The sequence below is a fragment of the Tachypleus tridentatus genome, chromosome 11, assembly GCF_004210375.1.
Source record: "Tachypleus tridentatus isolate NWPU-2018 chromosome 11, ASM421037v1, whole genome shotgun sequence".
In the NCBI taxonomy this organism is placed as follows: Eukaryota; Metazoa; Arthropoda; class Merostomata; order Xiphosura; family Limulidae; genus Tachypleus; species Tachypleus tridentatus.
The window spans coordinates 57,923,579-57,946,209 of NC_134835.1; the positions used below are offsets into that span (position 1 = coordinate 57,923,579).

General features: G+C 35.1%; 9 non-coding genes across 9 annotated transcripts; all 9 read right to left on the reverse strand.

The window, feature by feature from the left end:
* Positions 1-1,281: 1,281 nt before the first annotated feature.
* Positions 1,282-1,354, reverse strand: TRNAF-GAA (transfer RNA phenylalanine (anticodon GAA)). The gene has a single exon. It is a non-coding gene; the product is annotated as a tRNA-Phe (tRNA).
* Positions 1,355-3,801: 2,447 nt separating this feature from the next.
* On the reverse strand, positions 3,802-3,873 carry TRNAF-GAA (transfer RNA phenylalanine (anticodon GAA)). The gene has a single exon. It is a non-coding gene; the product is annotated as a tRNA-Phe (tRNA).
* Positions 3,874-6,319: 2,446 nt separating this feature from the next.
* TRNAF-GAA (transfer RNA phenylalanine (anticodon GAA)) lies at positions 6,320-6,392 on the reverse strand. The gene has a single exon. It is a non-coding gene; the product is annotated as a tRNA-Phe (tRNA).
* A 2,447-nt stretch (positions 6,393-8,839) lies between these two features.
* TRNAF-GAA (transfer RNA phenylalanine (anticodon GAA)) lies at positions 8,840-8,912 on the reverse strand. The gene has a single exon. It is a non-coding gene; the product is annotated as a tRNA-Phe (tRNA).
* A 2,445-nt stretch (positions 8,913-11,357) lies between these two features.
* On the reverse strand, positions 11,358-11,430 carry TRNAF-GAA (transfer RNA phenylalanine (anticodon GAA)). The gene has a single exon. It is a non-coding gene; the product is annotated as a tRNA-Phe (tRNA).
* A 2,445-nt stretch (positions 11,431-13,875) lies between these two features.
* On the reverse strand, positions 13,876-13,948 carry TRNAF-GAA (transfer RNA phenylalanine (anticodon GAA)). The gene has a single exon. It is a non-coding gene; the product is annotated as a tRNA-Phe (tRNA).
* Positions 13,949-16,386: 2,438 nt separating this feature from the next.
* Positions 16,387-16,458, reverse strand: TRNAF-GAA (transfer RNA phenylalanine (anticodon GAA)). Its single transcript has one exon. It is a non-coding gene; the product is annotated as a tRNA-Phe (tRNA).
* A 2,447-nt stretch (positions 16,459-18,905) lies between these two features.
* Positions 18,906-18,978, reverse strand: TRNAF-GAA (transfer RNA phenylalanine (anticodon GAA)). The gene has a single exon. It is a non-coding gene; the product is annotated as a tRNA-Phe (tRNA).
* A 2,447-nt stretch (positions 18,979-21,425) lies between these two features.
* On the reverse strand, positions 21,426-21,498 carry TRNAF-GAA (transfer RNA phenylalanine (anticodon GAA)). The gene has a single exon. It is a non-coding gene; the product is annotated as a tRNA-Phe (tRNA).
* Between the last annotated feature and the right edge of the window lie 1,133 nt (positions 21,499-22,631).

Sequence of the window (22,631 nt, forward strand, 5' to 3'; positions counted from 1 at the left end):
CAAGAGGGTGGGTAGCTACTCAACAACACCAACAGCCCACTCTTTGATTGTAAAACTGTAATGGTTAAAAAGTTCAAAAGGCGAGGATTGTCGTTGCGGTTTTTTCCGAAACCACGCCACTTCGTAAGCTGGTCGAGCGACGGAATCTGTACGCTATTCCAAGCTATTAACGTTTCTTGAGAATGCACCTAACTATGGATACAAAGCGTATTTATTGGGAAACGTGATATTATTGACACTCCTCTAAGCACGTTCCTATAACATTAAATTCTACAGACCAAATTGATCTCATTATTGTTAGAATATAGAGTAATAGTATGGTAGGGTAACTAATCTTTAACCTTCGTTGAATAACGTTCACTAGTCAGAAAAATTACACACTTCTTAATATTTATTTACCATATATTAAGCAAAAATTTTCAAGAAAGATAACGTTATGTCTTTAGTTATTTCTCTTCAAGTTGATCACGTTTAGGGTACTTATTTTGAAAGAAAATATCTTTTATATTTCCCGTTTAGGCTTCTTTTAAATGATAAATAAATCGAGAACTCTCCGTCACATGATAACCCTAGTTTTATACGGGATAGACCTTGTATCTTCCTCAAGATTCCGTGTTCACTCGACTGGTAGTATATGTAAACACAGGAGGATCACATGGAGGTATTAAAAGTTTTAAATATTAATACTACTGAGTAGTGGGTGGGGAAGTATTTGTGTTAGAATTCGGTATAATTTTATGAAATATATATCTTATGCCTTTGTCAGATATTCACGTGTATGTGAATACTCTTTAACGGTTCTGAAAGAACACGAAATTTTAACACGTTTACATTGAGGCACGTAATATTGGATTTTCCATATTTGTTATACTTCCTAACAAAATAGCGAATAAAAATTGTGAAATCGTCTGATACATTTTCACACGGATTTTATAAATCGACGGTAAATTTACAATTGTACACTTGGCGTTCACTATTTTCCCTGTACATAGAACGTGGAAACCCCTTCTGATAGAGAAAATGCGATGCGTAGTTCGTTTCTTTGTTTTTTGTGTTATACCGAAGAAAGGATTTGATAGCGATGTACGTATGATTTCGCTACTAGTCAGCGTCACTCTGCCATTCTTTTAACTGTGTTCGCGAAACGCAAAAGTGAATAAATTAAAATATCGATCTGTAAACCAGTAGATTTAGTGATTAATTTTGAAAAGTTGTCCTTTCCGAGCTCATTCAAAGAACAGGTCAGGACGACTAAATCAACCTAAAAGAATCTACATACATCGCCGAGACCCGGGATCGAACCAGGGACCTTTAGATCTTCAGTCTAACGCTCTCCCAACTGAGCTATCTCGGCTTGTGTTCCAAAATTGTCTGAAAGAAATTTACAATGTTCATTTATCCTTTAAACGTTCGTCTTTAACGTCCTACAGAACAAAAACACAATATCAGAACCGCTATTAAAGAAATTTCGTAAATTCTTTGAACTAAAACAACTGGCTCCGAGGATTTGAATCTCACCTCATGCTATACTATATATCAAATACAATTCTTTGAGCATTCTGGCTCAAAAGGAAACTACTCAAGGATCAACGTCTCACCAACAGTGAAGTGCAGTTTGAGAAACTTTTAAATAGACTTTTCGTAGTTTCGTCCAGCTTTTAAGTTCTCTCTTTCTTTTAGAAACAAAACGAGAAACAATGTCCCCCACACTGTGTTTTTACTTTAGAGAAAAACAACAAAAAATATGAACATTTAATAATCTGTCGTTTCTACGAGATGCAGAATTTACTTTTCGCATGTAACGTGTAACTGGAATCTGATTCAAAGGTAAACTTTTACACATTAGAAATTCCAGTGTGGAAGAAGAAAGTGTATCACGGCTTATTTAACATGAAGAAAATGATCTCGTAGTGCAAATGGTTTTGAATGTTTCTTGAAAATCGATAAAAGATATACATTCCGTATGGGGTATTTCAACGACGGCAAGTTAAAACGAAAACTTCACTTTCCTTACAACATTTCAGTACTGGCAATAAAACACGATTTTGACAAAAAAAAATTAAACGAGTTTCTTGAAACGCCCTTTTGAAATAAAAGAACTTCGAAATATATTAAATATCGGGAACTTTACGAGTTCTGTCGAATGATGTTTTGGCCGATATATTTCTGCTCGAAAATGTTTTGGGAGAAGTACTTGGGCTGTATACCATCAAGGAGGTATGAAATATACACAATCATCAAAACGCACCTGTTGTGCACGACGAAGAAAAAGAGGAAATATTGAACGTCTGGAGCATCTTTATTTGGGGAACCTACTTTCGTTAGTAAGTGAAATAAAAGTTCTTTTTTTAATTTATAAGTCGCAAAAAACTCTTCTTCCAATTTGTAAAATTTTGTATCAGCGAAGTTGTCGAATTCCATGGTGTTTCTTTACACCTTGCTTTGGTTAGGATTCTTTTCGCACACCGCTACAATATGGTTATCGACTGTACCCCGTGTATCATCTTAGCAGTGATAGGCAAGAGGGTGGGTAGCTACTCAACAACACCAACAGCCCACTCTTTGATTGTAAAACTGTAATGGTTAAAAAGTTCAAAAGGCGAGGATTGTCGTTGCGGTTTTTCCGAAACCACGCCACTTCGTAAGCTGGTCGAGCGACGGAATCTGTACGCTATTCCAAGCTATTAACGTTTCTTGAGAATGCACCTAACTATGGATACAAAGCGTATTTATTGGGAAACGTGATATTATTGACACTCCTCTAAGCACGTTCCTATAACATTAAATTCTACAGACCAAATTGATCTCATTATTGTTAGAATATAGAGTAATAGTATGGTAGGGTAACTAATCTTTAACCTTCGTTGAATAACGTTCACTAGTCAGAAAAATTACACACTTCTTAATATTTATTTACCATATATTAAGCAAAAATTTTCAAGAAAGATAACGTTATGTCTTTAGTTATTTCTCTTCAAGTTGATCACGTTTAGGGTACTTATTTTGAAAGAAAATATCTTTTATATTTCCCGTTTAGGCTTCTTTTAAATGATAAATAAATCGAGAACTCTCCGTCACATGATAACCCTAGTTTTATACGGGATAGACCTTGTATCTTCCTCAAGATTCCGTGTTCACTCGACTGGTAGTATATGTAAACACAGGAGGATCACATGGAGGTATTAAAAGTTTTAAATATTAATACTACTGAGTAGTGGGTGGGGAAGTATTTGTGTTAGAATTCGGTATAATTTTATGAAATATATATCTTATGCCTTTGTCAGATATTCACGTGTATGTGAATACTCTTTAACGGTTCTGAAAGAACACGAAATTTTTAACACGTTTACATTGAGGCACGTAATATTGGATTTTCCATATTTGTTATACTTCCTAACAAAATAGCGAATAAAAATTGTGAAATCGTCTGATACATTTTCACACGGATTTTATAAATCGACGGTAAAATTACAATTGTACACTTGGCGCTCACTATTTTTTCCTATACATAGAACGTGGAAACCCCTTCTGATAGAGAAAATGCGATGCGTAGTTCGTTTCTTTGTTTTTTGTGTTATACCGAAGAAAGGATTTGATAGCGATGTACGTATGATTTCGCTACTAGTCAGCGTCACTCTGCCATTCTTTTAACTGTGTTCGCGAAACGCAAAAGTGAATAAATTAAAATATCGATCTGTAAACCAGTAGATTTAGTGATTAATTTTGAAAAGTTGTCCTTTCCGAGCTCATTCAAAGAACAGGTCAGGACGACTAAATCAACCTAAAAGAATCTACATACATCGCCGAGACCGGGATCGAACCAGGGACCTTTAGATCTTCAGTCTAACGCTCTCCCAACTGAGCTATCTCGGCTTGTGTTCCAAAAATTGTCTGAAAGAAATTTACAATGTTCATTTATCCTTTAAACGTTCGTCTTTAACGTCCTACAGAACAAAAACACAATATCAGAACCGCTATTAAAGAAATTTCGTAAATTCTTTGAACTAAAACAACTGGCTCCGAGGATTTGAATCTCACCTCATGCTATACTATATATCAAATACAATTCTTTGAGCATTCTGGCTCAAAAGGAAACTACTCAAGGATCAACGTCTCACCAACAGTGAAGTGCAGTTTGAGAAACTTTTAAATAGACTTTTCGTAGTTTCGTCCAGCTTTTAAGTTCTCTCTTTCTTTTAGAAACAAAACGAAAACAATGTCCCCCACACTGTGTTTTTACTTTAGAGAAAAACAACAAAAAATATGAACATTTAATAATCTGTCGTTTCTACGAGATGCAGAATTTACTTTTCGCATGTAACGTGTAACTGGAATCTGATTCAAAGGTAAACTTTTACACATTAGAAATTCCAGTGTGGAAGAAGAAAGTGTATCACGGCTTATTTAACATGAAGAAAATGATCTCGTAGTGCAAATGGTTTTGAATGTTTCTTGAAAATCGATAAAAGATATACATTCCGTATGGGGTATTTCAACGACGGCAAGTTAAAACGAAAACTTCACTTTCCTTACAACATTTCAGTACTGGCAATAAAACACGATTTTGACAAAAAAAATTAAACGAGTTTCTTGAAACGCCCTTTTGAAATAAAAGAACTTCGAAATATATTAAATATCGGGAACTTTACGAGTTCTGTCGAATGATGTTTTGGCCGATATATTTCTGCTCGAAAATGTTTTGGGAGAAGTACTTGGGCTGTATACCATCAAGGAGGTATGAAATATACACAATCATCAAAACGCACCTGTTGTGCACGACGAAGAAAAAGAGGAAATATTGAACGTCTGGAGCATCTTTATTTGGGGAACCTACTTTCGTTAGTAAGTGAAATAAAAGTTCTTTTTTAATTTATAAGTCGCAAAAACTCTTCTTCCAATTTGTAAAATTTTGTATCAGCGAAGTTGTCGAATTCCATGGTGTTTCTTTACACCTTGCTTTGGTTAGGATTCTTTTCGCACACCGCTACAATATGGTTATCGACTGTACCCCGTGTATCATCTTAGCAGTGATAGGCAAGAGGGTGGGTAGCTACTCAACAACACCAACAGCCCACTCTTTGATTGTAAAACTGTAATGGTTAAAAAGTTCAAAAGGCGAGGATTGTCGTTGCGGTTTTTTCCGAAACCACGCCACTTCGTAAGCTGGTCGAGCGACGGAATCTGTACGCTATTCCAAGCTATTAACGTTTCTTGAGAATGCACCTAACTATGGATACAAAGCGTATTTATTGGGAAACGTGATATTATTGACACTCCTCTAAGCACGTTCCTATAACATTAAATTCTACAGACCAAATTGATCTCATTATTGTTAGAATATAGAGTAATAGTATGGTAGGGTAACTAATCTTTAACCTTCGTTGAATAACGTTCACTAGTCAGAAAAATTACACACTTCTTAATATTTATTTACCATATATTAAGCAAAAATTTTCAAGAAAGATAACGTTATGTCTTTAGTTATTTCTCTTCAAGTTGATCACGTTTAGGGTACTTATTTTGAAAGAAAATATCTTTTATATTTCCCGTTTAGGCTTCTTTTAAATGATAAATAAATCGAGAACTCTCCGTCACATGATAACCCTAGTTTTATACGGGATAGACCTTGTATCTTCCTCAAGATTCCGTGTTCACTCGATTGGTAGTATATGTAAACACAGGAGGATCACATGGAGGTATTAAAAGTTTTAAATATTAATACTACTGAGTAGTGGGTGGGGAAGTATTTGTGTTAGAATTCGGTATAATTTTATGAAATATATATCTTATGCCTTTGTCAGATATTCACGTGTATGTGAATACTCTTTAACGGTTCTGAAAGAACACGAAATTTTTTAACACGTTTACATTGAAGCACGTGATATTGGATTTTCCATATTTGTTATACTTCCTAACAAAATAGCGAAAAAAAATTGTGAAATCGTCTGATACATTTTCACACGGATATTATAAATCGACGGTAAATTTACAATTGTACACTTGGCGTTCACTATTTTCCCCTGTACATAGAACATGGAAACCCCTTCTGATAGAGAAAATGCGATGCGTAGTTCGTTTCTTTGTTTTTTGTGTTATACCGAAGAAAGGATTTGATAGCGATGTACGTATGATTTCACTACTAGTCAGCGTCACTTTGCCATGCTTTTAACTGTGTTCGCGAAACGCAAAAGTGAATAAATTAAAATATCGATCTGTAAACCAGTAGATTTAGTGATTAATTTTGAAAAGTTGTCCTTTCCGAGCTCATTCAAAGAACAGGTCAGGACGACTAAATCAACCTAAAAGAATCTACATACATCGCCGAGACCCGGGATCGAACCAGGGACCTTTAGATCTTCAGTCTAACGCTCTCCCAACTGAGCTATCTCGGCTTGTGTTCCAAAAATTGTCTGAAAGAAATTTACAATGTTCATTTATCCTTTAAACGTTCGTCTTTAACGTCCTACAGAACAAAAACACAATATCAGAACCGCTATTAAAGAAATTTCGTAAATTCTTTGAACTAAAACAACTGGCTCCGAGGATTTGAATCTCACCTCATGCTATACTATATATCAAATACAATTCTTTGAGCATTCTGGCTCAAAAGGAAACTACTCAAGGATCAACGTCTCACCAACAGTGAAGTGCAGTTTGAGAAACTTTTAAATAGACTTTTCGTAGTTTCGTCCAGCTTTTAAGTTCTCTCTTTCTTTTAGAAACAAAACGAAAAAACAATGTCCCCCACACTGTGTTTTTACTTTAGAGAAAAACAACAAAAAATATGAACATTTAATAATCTGTCGTTTCTACGAGATGCAGAATTTACTTTTCGCATGTGACGTGTAACTGGAATCTGATTCAAAGGTAAACTTTTACACATTAGAAATTCCAGTGTGGAAGAAGAAAGTGTATCACGGCTTATTTAACATGAAGAAAATGATCTCGTAGTGCAAATGGTTTTGAATGTTTCTTGAAAATCGATAAAAGATATACATTCCGTATGGGGTATTTCAACGACGGCAAGTTAAAACGAAAACTTCACTTTCCTTACAACATTTCAGTACTGGCAATAAAACACGATTTTGACAAAAAAAATTAAACGAGTTTCTTGAAACGCCCTTTTGAAATAAAAGAACTTCGAAATATATTAAATATCGGGAACTTTACGAGTTCTGTCGAATGATGTTTTGGCCGATATATTTCTGCTCGAAAATGTTTTGGGAGAAGTACTTGGGCTGTATACCATCAAGGAGGTATGAAATATACACAATCATCAAAACGCACCTGTTGTGCACGACGAAGAAAAAGAGGAAATATTGAACGTCTGGAGCATCTTTATTTGGGGAACCTACTTTCGTTAGTAAGTGAAATAAAAGTTCTTTTTTAATTTATAAGTCGCAAAAACTCTTCTTCCAATTTGTAAAATTTTGTATCAGCGAAGTTGTCGAATTCCATGGTGTTTCTTTACACCTTGCTTTGGTTAGGATTCTTTTCGCACACCGCTACAATATGGTTATCGACTGTACCCCGTGTATCATCTTAGCAGTGATAGGCAAGAGGGTGGGTAGCTACTCAACAACACCAACAGCCCACTCTTTGATTGTAAAACTGTAATGGTTAAAAAGTTCAAAAGGCGAGGATTGTCGTTGCGGTTTTTCCGAAACCACGCCACTTCGTAAGCTGGTCGAGCGACGGAATCTGTACGCTATTCCAAGCTATTAACGTTTCTTGAGAATGCACCTAACTATGGATACAAAGCGTATTTATTGGGAAACGTGATATTATTGACACTCCTCTAAGCACGTTCCTATAACATTAAATTCTACAGACCAAATTGATCTCATTATTGTTAGAATATAGAGTAATAGTATGGTAGGGTAACTAATCTTTAACCTTCGTTGAATAACGTTCACTAGTCAGAAAAATTACACACTTCTTAATATTTATTTACCATATATTAAGCAAAAATTTTCAAGAAAGATAACGTTATGTCTTTAGTTATTTCTCTTCAAGTTGATCACGTTTAGGGTACTTATTTTGAAAGAAAATATCTTTTATATTTCCCGTTTAGGCTTCTTTTAAATGATAAATAAATCGAGAACTCTCCGTCACATGATAACCCTAGTTTTATACGGGATAGACCTTGTATCTTCCTCAAGATTCCGTGTTCACTCGATTGGTAGTATATGTAAACACAGGAGGATCACATGGAGGTATTAAAAGTTTTAAATATTAATACTACTGAGTAGTGGGTGGGGAAGTATTTGTGTTAGAATTCGGTATAATTTTATGAAATATATATCTTATGCCTTTGTCAGATATTCACGTGTATGTGAATACTCTTTAACGGTTCTGAAAGAACACGAAATTTTTTAACACGTTTACATTGAAGCACGTGATATTGGATTTTCCATATTTGTTATACTTCCTAACAAAATAGCGAAAAAAAATTGTGAAATCGTCTGATACATTTTCACACGGATATTATAAATCGACGGTAAATTTACAATTGTACACTTGGCGTTCACTATTTTCCCCTGTACATAGAACATGGAAACCCCTTCTGATAGAGAAAATGCGATGCGTAGTTCGTTTCTTTGTTTTTTGTGTTATACCGAAGAAAGGATTTGATAGCGATGTACGTATGATTTCGCTACTAGTCAGCGTCACTCTGCCATTCTTTTAACTGTGTTCGCGAAACGCAAAAGTGAATAAATTAAAATATCGATCTGTAAACCAGTAGATTTAGTGATTAATTTTGAAAAGTTGTCCTTTCCGAGCTCATTCAAAGAACAGGTCAGGACGACTAAATCAACCTAAAAGAATCTACATACATCGCCGAGACCCGGGATCGAACCAGGGACCTTTAGATCTTCAGTCTAACGCTCTCCCAACTGAGCTATCTCGGCTTGTGTTCCAAAAATTGTCTGAAAGAAATTTACAATGTTCATTTATCCTTTAAACGTTCGTCTTTAACGTCCTACAGAACAAAAACACAATATCAGAACCGCTATTAAAGAAATTTCGTAAATTCTTTGAACTAAAACAACTGGCTCCGAGGATTTGAATCTCACCTCATGCTATACTATATATCAAATACAATTCTTTGAGCATTCTGGCTCAAAAGGAAACTACTCAAGGATCAACGTCTCACCAACAGTGAAGTGCAGTTTGAGAAACTTTTAAATAGACTTTTCGTAGTTTCGTCCAGCTTTTAAGTTCTCTCTTTCTTTTAGAAACAAAACGAAAAACAATGTCCCCCACACTGTGTTTTTACTTTAGAGAAAAACAACAAAAAATATGAACATTTAATAATCTGTCGTTTCTACGAGATGCAGAATTTACTTTTCGCATGTGACGTGTAACTGGAATCTGATTCAAAGGTAAACTTTTACACATTAGAAATTCCAGTGTGGAAGAAGAAAGTGTATCACGGCTTATTTAACATGAAGAAAATGATCTCGTAGTGCAAATGGTTTTGAATGTTTCTTGAAAATCGATAAAAGATATACATTCCGTATGGGGTATTTCAACGACGGCAAGTTAAAACGAAAACTTCACTTTCCTTACAACATTTCAGTACTGGCAATAAAACACGATTTTGACAAAAAAAATTAAACGAGTTTCTTGAAACGCCCTTTTGAAATAAAAGAACTTCGAAATATATTAAATATCGGGAACTTTACGAGTTCTGTCGAATGATGTTTTGGCCGATATATTTCTGCTCGAAAATGTTTTGGGAGAAGTACTTGGGCTGTATACCATCAAGGAGGTATGAAATATACACAATCATCAAAACGCACCTGTTGTGCACGACGAAGAAAAAGAGGAAATATTGAACGTCTGGAGCATCTTTATTTGGGAACCTACTTTCGTTAGTAAGTGAAATAAAAGTTCTTTTTTTAATTTATAAGTCGCAAAAAACTCTTCTTCCAATTTGTAAAATTTTGTATCAGCGAAGTTGTCGAATTCCATGGTGTTTCTTTACACCTTGCTTTGGTTAGGATTCTTTTCGCACACCGCTACAATATGGTTATCGACTGTACCCCGTGTATCATCTTAGCAGTGATAGGCAAGAGGGTGGGTAGCTACTCAACAACACCAACAGCCCACTCTTTGATTGTAAAACTGTAATGGTTAAAAAGTTCAAAAGGCGAGGATTGTCGTTGCGGTTTTTTCCGAAACCACGCCACTTCGTAAGCTGGTCGAGCGACGGAATCTGTACGCTATTCCAAGCTATTAACGTTTCTTGAGAATGCACCTAACTATGGATACAAAGCGTATTTATTGGGAAACGTGATATTATTGACACTCCTCTAAGCACGTTCCTATAACATTAAATTCTACAGACCAAATTGATCTCATTATTGTTAGAATATAGAGTAATAGTATGGTAGGGTAACTAATCTTTAACCTTCGTTGAATAACGTTCACTAGTCAGAAAAATTACACACTTCTTAATATTTATTTACCATATATTAAGCAAAAATTTTCAAGAAAGATAACGTTATGTCTTTAGTTATTTCTCTTCAAGTTGATCACGTTTAGGGTACTTATTTTGAAAGAAAATATCTTTTATATTTCCCGTTTAGGCTTCTTTTAAATGATAAATAAATCGAGAACTCTCCGTCACATGATAACCCTAGTTTTATACGGGATAGACCTTGTATCTTCCTCAAGATTCCGTGTTCACTCGATTGGTAGTATATGTAAACACAGGAGGATCACATGGAGGTATTAAAAGTTTTAAATATTAATACTACTGAGTAGTGGGTGGGGAAGTATTTGTGTTAGAATTCGGTATAATTTTATGAAATATATATCTTATGCCTTTGTCAGATATTCACGTGTATGTGAATACTCTTTAACGGTTCTGAAAGAACACGAAATTTTAACACGTTTACATTGAGGCACGTAATATTGGATTTTCCATATTTGTTATACTTCCTAACAAAATAGCGAATAAAAATTGTGAAATCGTCTGATACATTTTCACACGGATTTTATAAATCGACGGTAAAATTACAATTGTACACTTGGCGCTCACTATTTTCCCTGTACATAGAACGTGGAAACCCCTTCTGATAGAGAAAATGCGATGCGTAGTTCGTTTCTTTGTTTTTTGTGTTATACCGAAGAAAGGATTTGATAGCGATGTACGTATGATTTCGCTACTAGTCAGCGTCACTCTGCCATTCTTTTAACTGTGTTCGCGAAACGCAAAAGTGAATAAATTAAAATATCGATCTGTAAACCAGTAGATTTAGTGATTAATTTTGAAAAGTTGTCCTTTCCGAGCTCATTCAAAGAACAGGTCAGGACGACTCAATCAACCTAAAAGAATCTACATACATCGCCGAGACCCGGGATCGAACCAGGGACCTTTAGATCTTCAGTCTAACGCTCTCCCAACTGAGCTATCTCGGCTTGTGTTCCAAAATTGTCTGAAAGAAATTTACAATGTTCATTTATCCTTTAAACGTTCGTCTTTAACGTCCTACAGAACAAAAACACAATATCAGAACCGCTATTAAAGAAATTTCGTAAATTCTTTGAACTAAAACAACTGGCTCCGAGGATTTGAATCTCACCTCATGCTATACTATATATCAAATACAATTCTTTGAGCATTCTGGCTCAAAAGGAAACTACTCAAGGATCAACGTCTCACCAACAGTGAAGTGCAGTTTGAGAAACTTTTAAATAGACTTTTCGTAGTTTCGTCCAGCTTTTAAGTTCTCTCTTTCTTTTAGAAACAAAACGAAAAACAATGTCCCCCACACTGTGTTTTTACTTTAGAGAAAAACAACAAAAAATATGAACATTTAATAATCTGTCGTTTCTACGAGATGCAGAATTTACTTTTCGCATGTAACGTGTAACTGGAATCTGATTCAAAGGTAAACTTTTACACATTAGAAATTCCAGTGTGGAAGAAGAAAGTGTATCACGGCTTATTTAACATGAAGAAAATGATCTCGTAGTGCAAATGGTTTTGAATGTTTCTTGAAAATCGATAAAAGATATACATTCCGTATGGGGTATTTCAACGACGGCAAGTTAAAACGAAAACTTCACTTTCCTTACAACATTTCAGTACTGGCAATAAAACACGATTTTGACAAAAAAAATTAAACGAGTTTCTTGAAACGCCCTTTTGAAATAAAAGAACTTCGAAATATATTAAATATCGGGAACTTTACGAGTTCTGTCGAATGATGTTTTGGCCGATATATTTCTGCTCGAAAATGTTTTGGGAGAAGTACTTGGGCTGTATACCATCAAGGAGGTATGAAATATACACAATCATCAAAACGCACCTGTTGTGCACGACGAAGAAAAAGAGGAAATATTGAACGTCTGGAGCATCTTTATTTGGGAACCTACTTTCGTTAGTAAGTGAAATAAAAGTTCTTTTTTTAATTTATAAGTCGCAAAAACTCTTCTTCCAATTTGTAAAATTTTGTATCAGCGAAGTTGTCGAATTCCATGGTGTTTCTTTACACCTTGCTTTGGTTAGGATTCTTTTCGCACACCGCTACAATATGGTTATCGACTGTACCCCGTGTATCATCTTAGCAGTGATAGGCAAGAGGGTGGGTAGCTACTCAACAACACCAACAGCCCACTCTTTGATTGTAAAACTGTAATGGTTAAAAAGTTCAAAAGGCGAGGATTGTCGTTGCGGTTTTTCCGAAACCACGCCACTTCGTAAGCTGGTCGAGCGACGGAATCTGTACGCTATTCCAAGCTATTAACGTTTCTTGAGAATGCACCTAACTATGGATACAAAGCGTATTTATTGGGAAACGTGATATTATTGACACTCCTCTAAGCACGTTCCTATAACATTAAATTCTACAGACCAAATTGATCTCATTATTGTTAGAATATAGAGTAATAGTATGGTAGGGTAACTAATCTTTAACCTTCGTTGAATAACGTTCACTAGTCAGAAAAATTACACACTTCTTAATATTTATTTACCATATATTAAGCAAAAATTTTCAAGAAAGATAACGTTATGTCTTTAGTTATTTCTCTTCAAGTTGATCACGTTTAGGGTACTTATTTTGAAAGAAAATATCTTTTATATTTCCCGTTTAGGCTTCTTTTAAATGATAAATAAATCGAGAACTCTCCGTCACATGATAACCCTAGTTTTATACGGGATAGACCTTGTATCTTCCTCAAGATTCCGTGTTCACTCGATTGGTAGTATATGTAAACACAGGAGGATCACATGGAGGTATTAAAAGTTTTAAATATTAATACTACTGAGTAGTGGGTGGGGAAGTATTTGTGTTAGAATTCGGTATAATTTTATGAAATATATATCTTATGCCTTTGTCAGATATTCACGTGTATGTGAATACTCTTTAACGGTTCTGAAAGAACACGAAATTTTTTAACACGTTTACATTGAAGCACGTGATATTGGATTTTCCATATTTGTTATACTTCCTAACAAAATAGCGAAAAAAAATTGTGAAATCGTCTGATACATTTTCACACGGATATTATAAATCGACGGTAAATTTACAATTGTACACTTGGCGTTCACTATTTTCCCCTGTACATAGAACATGGAAACCCCTTCTGATAGAGAAAATGCGATGCGTAGTTCGTTTCTTTGTTTTTTGTGTTATACCGAAGAAAGGATTTGATAGCGATGTACGTATGATTTCACTACTAGTCAGCGTCACTTTGCCATGCTTTTAACTGTGTTCGCGAAACGCAAAAGTGAATAAATTAAAATATCGATCTGTAAACCAGTAGATTTAGTGATTAATTTTGAAAAGTTGTCCTTTCCGAGCTCATTCAAAGAACAGGTCAGGACGACTAAATCAACCTAAAAGAATCTACATACATCGCCGAGACCCGGGATCGAACCAGGGACCTTTAGATCTTCAGTCTAACGCTCTCCCAACTGAGCTATCTCGGCTTGTGTTCCAAAAATTGTCTGAAAGAAATTTACAATGTTCATTTATCCTTTAAACGTTCGTCTTTAACGTCCTACAGAACAAAAACACAATATCAGAACCGCTATTAAAGAAATTTCGTAAATTCTTTGAACTAAAACAACTGGCTCCGAGGATTTGAATCTCACCTCATGCTATACTATATATCAAATACAATTCTTTGAGCATTCTGGCTCAAAAGGAAACTACTCAAGGATCAACGTCTCACCAACAGTGAAGTGCAGTTTGAGAAACTTTTAAATAGACTTTTCGTAGTTTCGTCCAGCTTTTAAGTTCTCTCTTTCTTTTAGAAACAAAACGAAAAACAATGTCCCCCACACTGTGTTTTTACTTTAGAGAAAAACAACAAAAAATATGAACATTTAATAATCTGTCGTTTCTACGAGATGCAGAATTTACTTTTCGCATGTAACGTGTAACTGGAATCTGATTCAAAGGTAAACTTTTACACATTAGAAATTCCAGTGTGGAAGAAGAAAGTGTATCACGGCTTATTTAACATGAAGAAAATGATCTCGTAGTGCAAATGGTTTTGAATGTTTCTTGAAAATCGATAAAAGATATACATTCCGTATGGGGTATTTCAACGACGGCAAGTTAAAACGAAAACTTCACTTTCCTTACAACATTTCAGTACTGGCAATAAAACACGATTTTGACAAAAAAAATTAAACGAGTTTCTTGAAACGCCCTTTTGAAATAAAAGAACTTCGAAATATATTAAATATCGGGAACTTTACGAGTTCTGTCGAATGATGTTTTGGCCGATATATTTCTGCTCGAAAATGTTTTGGGAGAAGTACTTGGGCTGTATACCATCAAGGAGGTATGAAATATACACAATCATCAAAACGCACCTGTTGTGCACGACGAAGAAAAGAGGAAATATTGAACGTCTGGAGCATCTTTATTTGGGAACCTACTTTCGTTAGTAAGTGAAATAAAAGTTCTTTTTTAATTTATAAGTCGCAAAAACTCTTCTTCCAATTTGTAAAATTTTGTATCAGCGAAGTTGTCGAATTCCATGGTGTTTCTTTACACCTTGCTTTGGTTAGGATTCTTTTCGCACACCGCTACAATATGGTTATCGACTGTACCCCGTGTATCATCTTAGCAGTGATAGGCAAGAGGGTGGGTAGCTACTCAACAACACCAACAGCCCACTCTTTGATTGTAAAACTGTAATGGTTAAAAGTTCAAAGGCGAGGATTGTCGTTGCGGTTTTCCGAAACCACGCCACTTCGTAAGCTGGTCGAGCGACGGAATCTGTACGCTATTCCAAGCTATTAACGTTTCTTGAGAATGCACCTAACTATGGATACAAAGCGTATTTATTGGGAAACGTGATATTATTGACACTCCTCTAAGCACGTTCCTATAACATTAAATTCTACAGACCAAATTGATCTCATTATTGTTAGAATATAGAGTAATAGTATGGTAGGGTAACTAATCTTTAACCTTCGTTGAATAACGTTCACTAGTCAGAAAAATTACACACTTCTTAATATTTATTTACCATATATTAAGCAAAAATTTTCAAGAAAGATAACGTTATGTCTTTAGTTATTTCTCTTCAAGTTGATCACGTTTAGGGTACTTATTTTGAAAGAAAATATCTTTTATATTTCCCGTTTAGGCTTCTTTTAAATGATAAATAAATCGAGAACTCTCCGTCACATGATAACCCTAGTTTTATACGGGATAGACCTTGTATCTTCCTCAAGATTCCGTGTTCACTCGATTGGTAGTATATGTAAACACAGGAGGATCACATGGAGGTATTAAAAGTTTTAAATATTAATACTACTGAGTAGTGGGTGGGGAAGTATTTGTGTTAGAATTCGGTATAATTTTATGAAATATATATCTTATGCCTTTGTCAGATATTCACGTGTATGTGAATACTCTTTAACAGTTCTGAAAGAACACGAAATTTTAACACGTTTACATTGAGGCACGTGATATTGGATTTTCCATATTTGTTATACTTCCTAACAAAATAGCGAATAAAAATTGTGAAATCGTCTGATACATTTTCACACGGATTTTATAAATCGACGGTAAAATTACAATTGTACACTTGGCGTTCACTATTTTCCCTGTACATAGAACATGGAAACCCCTTCTGATAGAGAAAATGCGATGCGTAGTTCGTTTCTTTGTTTTTTGTGTTATACCGAAGAAAGGATTTGATAGCGATGTACGTATGATTTCACTACTAGTCAGCGTCACTCTGCCATGCTTTTAACTGTGTTCGCGAAACGCAAAAGTGAATAAATTAAAATATCGATCTGTAAACCAGTAGATTTAGTGATTAATTTTGAAAAGTTGTCCTTTCCGAGCTCATTCAAAGAACAGGTCAGGACGACTAAATCAACCTAAAAGAATCTACATACATCGCCGAGACCGGGATCGAACCAGGGACCTTTAGATCTTCAGTCTAACGCTCTCCCAACTGAGCTATCTCGGCTTGTGTTCCAAAATTGTCTGAAAGAAATTTACAATGTTCATTTATCCTTTAAACGTTCGTCTTTAACGTCCTACAGAACAAAAACACAATATCAGAACCGCTATTAAAGAAATTTCGTAAATTCTTTGAACTAAAACAACTGGCTCCGAGGATTTGAATCTCACCTCATGCTATACTATATATCAAATACAATTCTTTGAGCATTCTGGCTCAAAAGGAAACTACTCAAGGATCAACGTCTCACCAACAGTGAAGTGCAGTTTGAGAAACTTTTAAATAGACTTTTCGTAGTTTCGTCCAGCTTTTAAGTTCTCTCTTTCTGTTAGAAACAAAACGAAAAACAATGTCCCCCACACTGTGTTTTTACTTTAGAGAAAAACAACAAAAAATATGAACATTTAATAATCTGTCGTTTCTACGAGATGCAGAATTTACTTTTCGCATGTAACGTGTAACTGGAATCTGATTCAAAGGTAAACTTTTACACATTAGAAATTCCAGTGTGGAAGAAGAAAGTGTATCACGGCTTATTTAACATGAAGAAAATGATCTCGTAGTGCAAATGGTTTTGAATGTTTCTTGAAAATCGATAAAAGATATACATTCCGTATGGGGTATTTCAACGACGGCAAGTTAAAACGAAAACTTCACTTTCCTTACAACATTTCAGTACTGGCAATAAAACACGATTTTGACAAAAAAAAATTAAACGAGTTTCTTGAAACGCCCTTTTGAAATAAAAGAACTTCGAAATATATTAAATATCGGGAACTTTACGAGTTCTGTCGAATGATGTTTTGGCCGATATATTTCTGCTCGAAAATGTTTTGGGAGAAGTACTTGGGCTGTATACCATCAAGGAGGTATGAAATATACACAATCATCAAAACGCACCTGTTGTGCACGACGAAGAAAAAGAGGAAATATTGAACGTCTGGAGCATCTTTATTTGGGGAACCTACTTTCGTTAGTAAGTGAAATAAAAGTTCTTTTTTAATTTATAAGTCGCAAAAACTCTTCTTCCAATTTGTAAAATTTTGTATCAGCGAAGTTGTCGAATTCCATGGTGTTTCTTTACACCTTGCTTTGGTTAGGATTCTTTTCGCACACCGCTACAATATGGTTATCGACTGTACCCCGTGTATCATCTTAGCAGTGATAGGCAAGAGGGTGGGTAGCTACTCAACAACACCAACAGCCCACTCTTTGATTGTAAAACTGTAATGGTTAAAAAGTTCAAAAGGCGAGGATTGTCGTTGCGGTTTTTTCCGAAACCACGCCACTTCGTAAGCTGGTCGAGCGACGGAATCTGTACGCTATTCCAAGCTATTAACGTTTCTTGAGAATGCACCTAACTATGGATACAAAGCGTATTTATTGGGAAACGTGATATTATTGACACTCCTCTAAGCACGTTCCTATAACATTAAATTCTACAGACCAAATTGATCTCATTATTGTTAGAATATAGAGTAATAGTATGGTAGGGTAACTAATCTTTAACCTTCGTTGAATAACGTTCACTAGTCAGAAAAATTACACACTTCTTAATATTTATTTACCATATATTAAGCAAAAATTTTCAAGAAAGATAACGTTATGTCTTTAGTTATTTCTCTTCAAGTTGATCACGTTTAGGGTACTTATTTTGAAAGAAAATATCTTTTATATTTCCCGTTTAGGCTTCTTTTAAATGATAAATAAATCGAGAACTCTCCGTCACATGATAACCCTAGTTTTATACGGGATAGACCTTGTATCTTCCTCAAGATTCCGTGTTCACTCGATTGGTAGTATATGTAAACACAGGAGGATCACATGGAGGTATTAAAAGTTTTAAATATTAATACTACTGAGTAGTGGGTGGGGAAGTATTTGTGTTAGAATTCGGTATAATTTTATGAAATATATATCTTATGCCTTTGTCAGATATTCACGTGTATGTGAATACTCTTTAACGGTTCTGAAAGAACACGAAATTTTTTAACACGTTTACATTGAAGCACGTGATATTGGATTTTCCATATTTGTTATACTTCCTAACAAAATAGCGAAAAAAAATTGTGAAATCGTCTGATACATTTTCACACGGATATTATAAATCGACGGTAAATTTACAATTGTACACTTGGCGTTCACTATTTTCCCCTGTACATAGAACATGGAAACCCCTTCTGATAGAGAAAATGCGATGCGTAGTTCGTTTCTTTGTTTTTTGTGTTATACCGAAGAAAGGATTTGATAGCGATGTACGTATGATTTCACTACTAGTCAGCGTCACTTTGCCATGCTTTTAACTGTGTTCGCGAAACGCAAAAGTGAATAAATTAAAATATCGATCTGTAAACCAGTAGATTTAGTGATTAATTTTGAAAAGTTGTCCTTTCCGAGCTCATTCAAAGAACAGGTCAGGACGACTAAATCAACCTAAAAGAATCTACATACATCGCCGAGACCCGGGATCGAACCAGGGACCTTTAGATCTTCAGTCTAACGCTCTCCCAACTGAGCTATCTCGGCTTGTGTTCCAAAAATTGTCTGAAAGAAATTTACAATGTTCATTTATCCTTTAAACGTTCGTCTTTAACGTCCTACAGAACAAAAACACAATATCAGAACCGCTATTAAAGAAATTTCGTAAATTCTTTGAACTAAAACAACTGGCTCCGAGGATTTGAATCTCACCTCATGCTATACTATATATCAAATACAATTCTTTGAGCATTCTGGCTCAAAAGGAAACTACTCAAGGATCAACGTCTCACCAACAGTGAAGTGCAGTTTGAGAAACTTTTAAATAGACTTTTCGTAGTTTCGTCCAGCTTTTAAGTTCTCTCTTTCTGTTAGAAACAAAACGAAAAACAATGTCCCCCACACTGTGTTTTTACTTTAGAGAAAAACAACAAAAAATATGAACATTTAATAATCTGTCGTTTCTACGAGATGCAGAATTTACTTTTCGCATGTGACGTGTAACTGGAATCTGATTCAAAGGTAAACTTTTACACATTAGAAATTCCAGTGTGGAAGAAGAAAGTGTATCACGGCTTATTTAACATGAAGAAAATGATCTCGTAGTGCAAATGGTTTTGAATGTTTCTTGAAAATCGATAAAAGATATACATTCCGTATGGGGTATTTCAACGACGGCAAGTTAAAACGAAAACTTCACTTTCCTTACAACATTTCAGTACTGGCAATAAAACACGATTTTGACAAAAAAAAATTAAACGAGTTTCTTGAAACGCCCTTTTGAAATAAAAGAACTTCGAAATATATTAAATATCGGGAACTTTACGAGTTCTGTCGAATGATGTTTTCGCCGATATATTTCTGCTCGAAAATGTTTTGGGAGAAGTACTTGGGCTGTATACCATCAAGGAGGTATGAAATATACACAATCATCAAAACGCACCTGTTGTGCACGACGAAGAAAAAGAGGAAATATTGAACGTCTGGAGCATCTTTATTTGGGGAACCTACTTTCGTTAGTAAGTGAAATAAAAGTTCTTTTTTAATTTATAAGTCGCAAAAACTCTTCTTCCAATTTGTAAAATTTTGTATCAGCGAAGTTGTCGAATTCCATGGTGTTTCTTTACACCTTGCTTTGGTTAGGATTCTTTTCGCACACCGCTACAATATGGTTATCGACTGTACCCCGTGTATCATCTTAGCAGTGATAGGCAAGAGGGTGGGTAGCTACTCAACAACACCAACAGCCCACTCTTTGATTGTAAAACTGTAATGGTTAAAAAGTTCAAAAGGCGAGGATTGTCGTTGCGGTTTTTTCCGAAACCACGCCACTTCGTAAGCTGGTCGAGCGACGGAATCTGTACGCTATTCCAAGCTATTAACGTTTCTTGAGAATGCACCTAACTATGGATACAAAGCGTATTTATTGGGAAACGTGATATTATTGACACTCCTCTAAGCACGTTCCTATAACATTAAATTCTACAGACCAAATTGATCTCATTATTGTTAGAATATAGAGTAATAGTATGGTAGGGTAACTAATCTTTAACCTTCGTTGAATAACGTTCACTAGTCAGAAAAATTACACACTTCTTAATATTTATTTACCATATATTAAGCAAAATTTTCAAGAAAGATAACGTTATGTCTTTAGTTATTTCTCTTCAAGTTGATCACGTTTAGGGTACTTATTTTGAAAGAAAATATCTTTTATATTTCCCGTTTAGGCTTCTTTTAAATGATAAATAAATCGAGAACTCTCCGTCACATGATAACCCTAGTTTTATACGGGATAGACCTTGTATCTTCCTCAAGATTCCGTGTTCACTCGATTGGTAGTATATGTAAACACAGGAGGATCACATGGAGGTATTAAAAGTTTTAAATATTAATACTACTGAGTAGTGGGTGGGGAAGTATTTGTGTTAGAATTCGGTATAATTTTATGAAATATATATCTTATGCCTTTGTCAGATATTCACGTGTATGTGAATACTCTTTAACGGTTCTGAAAGAACACGAAATTTTTTAACACGTTTACATTGAAGCACGTGATATTGGATTTTCCATATTTGTTATACTTCCTAACAAAATAGCGAAAAAAAATTGTGAAATCGTCTGATACATTTTCACACGGATATTATAAATCGACGGTAAATTTACAATTGTACACTTGGCGTTCACTATTTTCCCCTGTACATAGAACATGGAAACCCCTTCTGATAGAGAAAATGCGATGCGTAGTTCGTTTCTTTGTTTTTTGTGTTATACCGAAGAAAGGATTTGATAGCGATGTACGTATGATTTCACTACTAGTCAGCGTCACTCTGCCATGCTTTTAACTGTGTTCGCGAAACGCAAAAGTGAATAAATTAAAATATCGATCTGTAAACCAGTAGATTTAGTGATTAATTTTGAAAAGTTGTCCTTTCCGAGCTCATTCAAAGAACAGGTCAGGACGACTAAATCAACCTAAAAGAATCTACATACATCGCCGAGACCCGGGATCGAACCAGGGACCTTTAGATCTTCAGTCTAACGCTCTCCCAACTGAGCTATCTCGGCTTGTGTTCCAAAAATTGTCTGAAAGAAATTTACAATGTTCATTTATCCTTTAAACGTTCGTCTTTAACGTCCTACAGAACAAAAACACAATATCAGAACCGCTATTAAAGAAATTTCGTAAATTCTTTGAACTAAAACAACTGGCTCCGAGGATTTGAATCTCACCTCATGCTATACTATATATCAAATACAATTCTTTGAGCATTCTGGCTCAAAAGGAAACTACTCAAGGATCAACGTCTCACCAACAGTGAAGTGCAGTTTGAGAAACTTTTAAATAGACTTTTCGTAGTTTCGTCCAGCTTTTAAGTTCTCTCTTTCTTTTAGAAACAAAACGAAAAACAATGTCCCCCACACTGTGTTTTTACTTTAGAGAAAAACAACAAAAAATATGAACATTTAATAATCTGTCGTTTCTACGAGATGCAGAATTTACTTTTCGCATGTGACGTGTAACTGGAATCTGATTCAAAGGTAAACTTTTACACATTAGAAATTCCAGTGTGGAAGAAGAAAGTGTATCACGGCTTATTTAACATGAAGAAAATGATCTCGTAGTGCAAATGGTTTTGAATGTTTCTTGAAAATCGATAAAAGATATACATTCCGTATGGGGTATTTCAACGACGGCAAGTTAAAACGAAAACTTCACTTTCCTTACAACATTTCAGTACTGGCAATAAAACACGATTTTGACAAAAAAAAATTAAACGAGTTTCTTGAAACGCCCTTTTGAAATAAAAGAACTTCGAAATATATTAAATATCGGGAACTTTACGAGTTCTGTCGAATGATGTTTTGGCCGATATATTTCTGCTCGAAAATGTTTTGGGAGAAGTACTTGGGCTGTATACCATCAAGGAGGTATGAAATATACACAATCATCAAAACGCACCTGTTGTGCACGACGAAGAAAAAGAGGAAATATTGAACGTCTGGAGCATCTTTATTTGGGGAACCTACTTTCGTTAGTAAGTGAAATAAAAGTTCTTTTTTAATTTATAAGTCGCAAAAACTCTTCTTCCAATTTGTAAAATTTTGTATCAGCGAAGTTGTCGAATTCCATGGTGTTTCTTTACACCTTGCTTTGGTTAGGATTCTTTTCGCACACCGCTACAATATGGTTATCGACT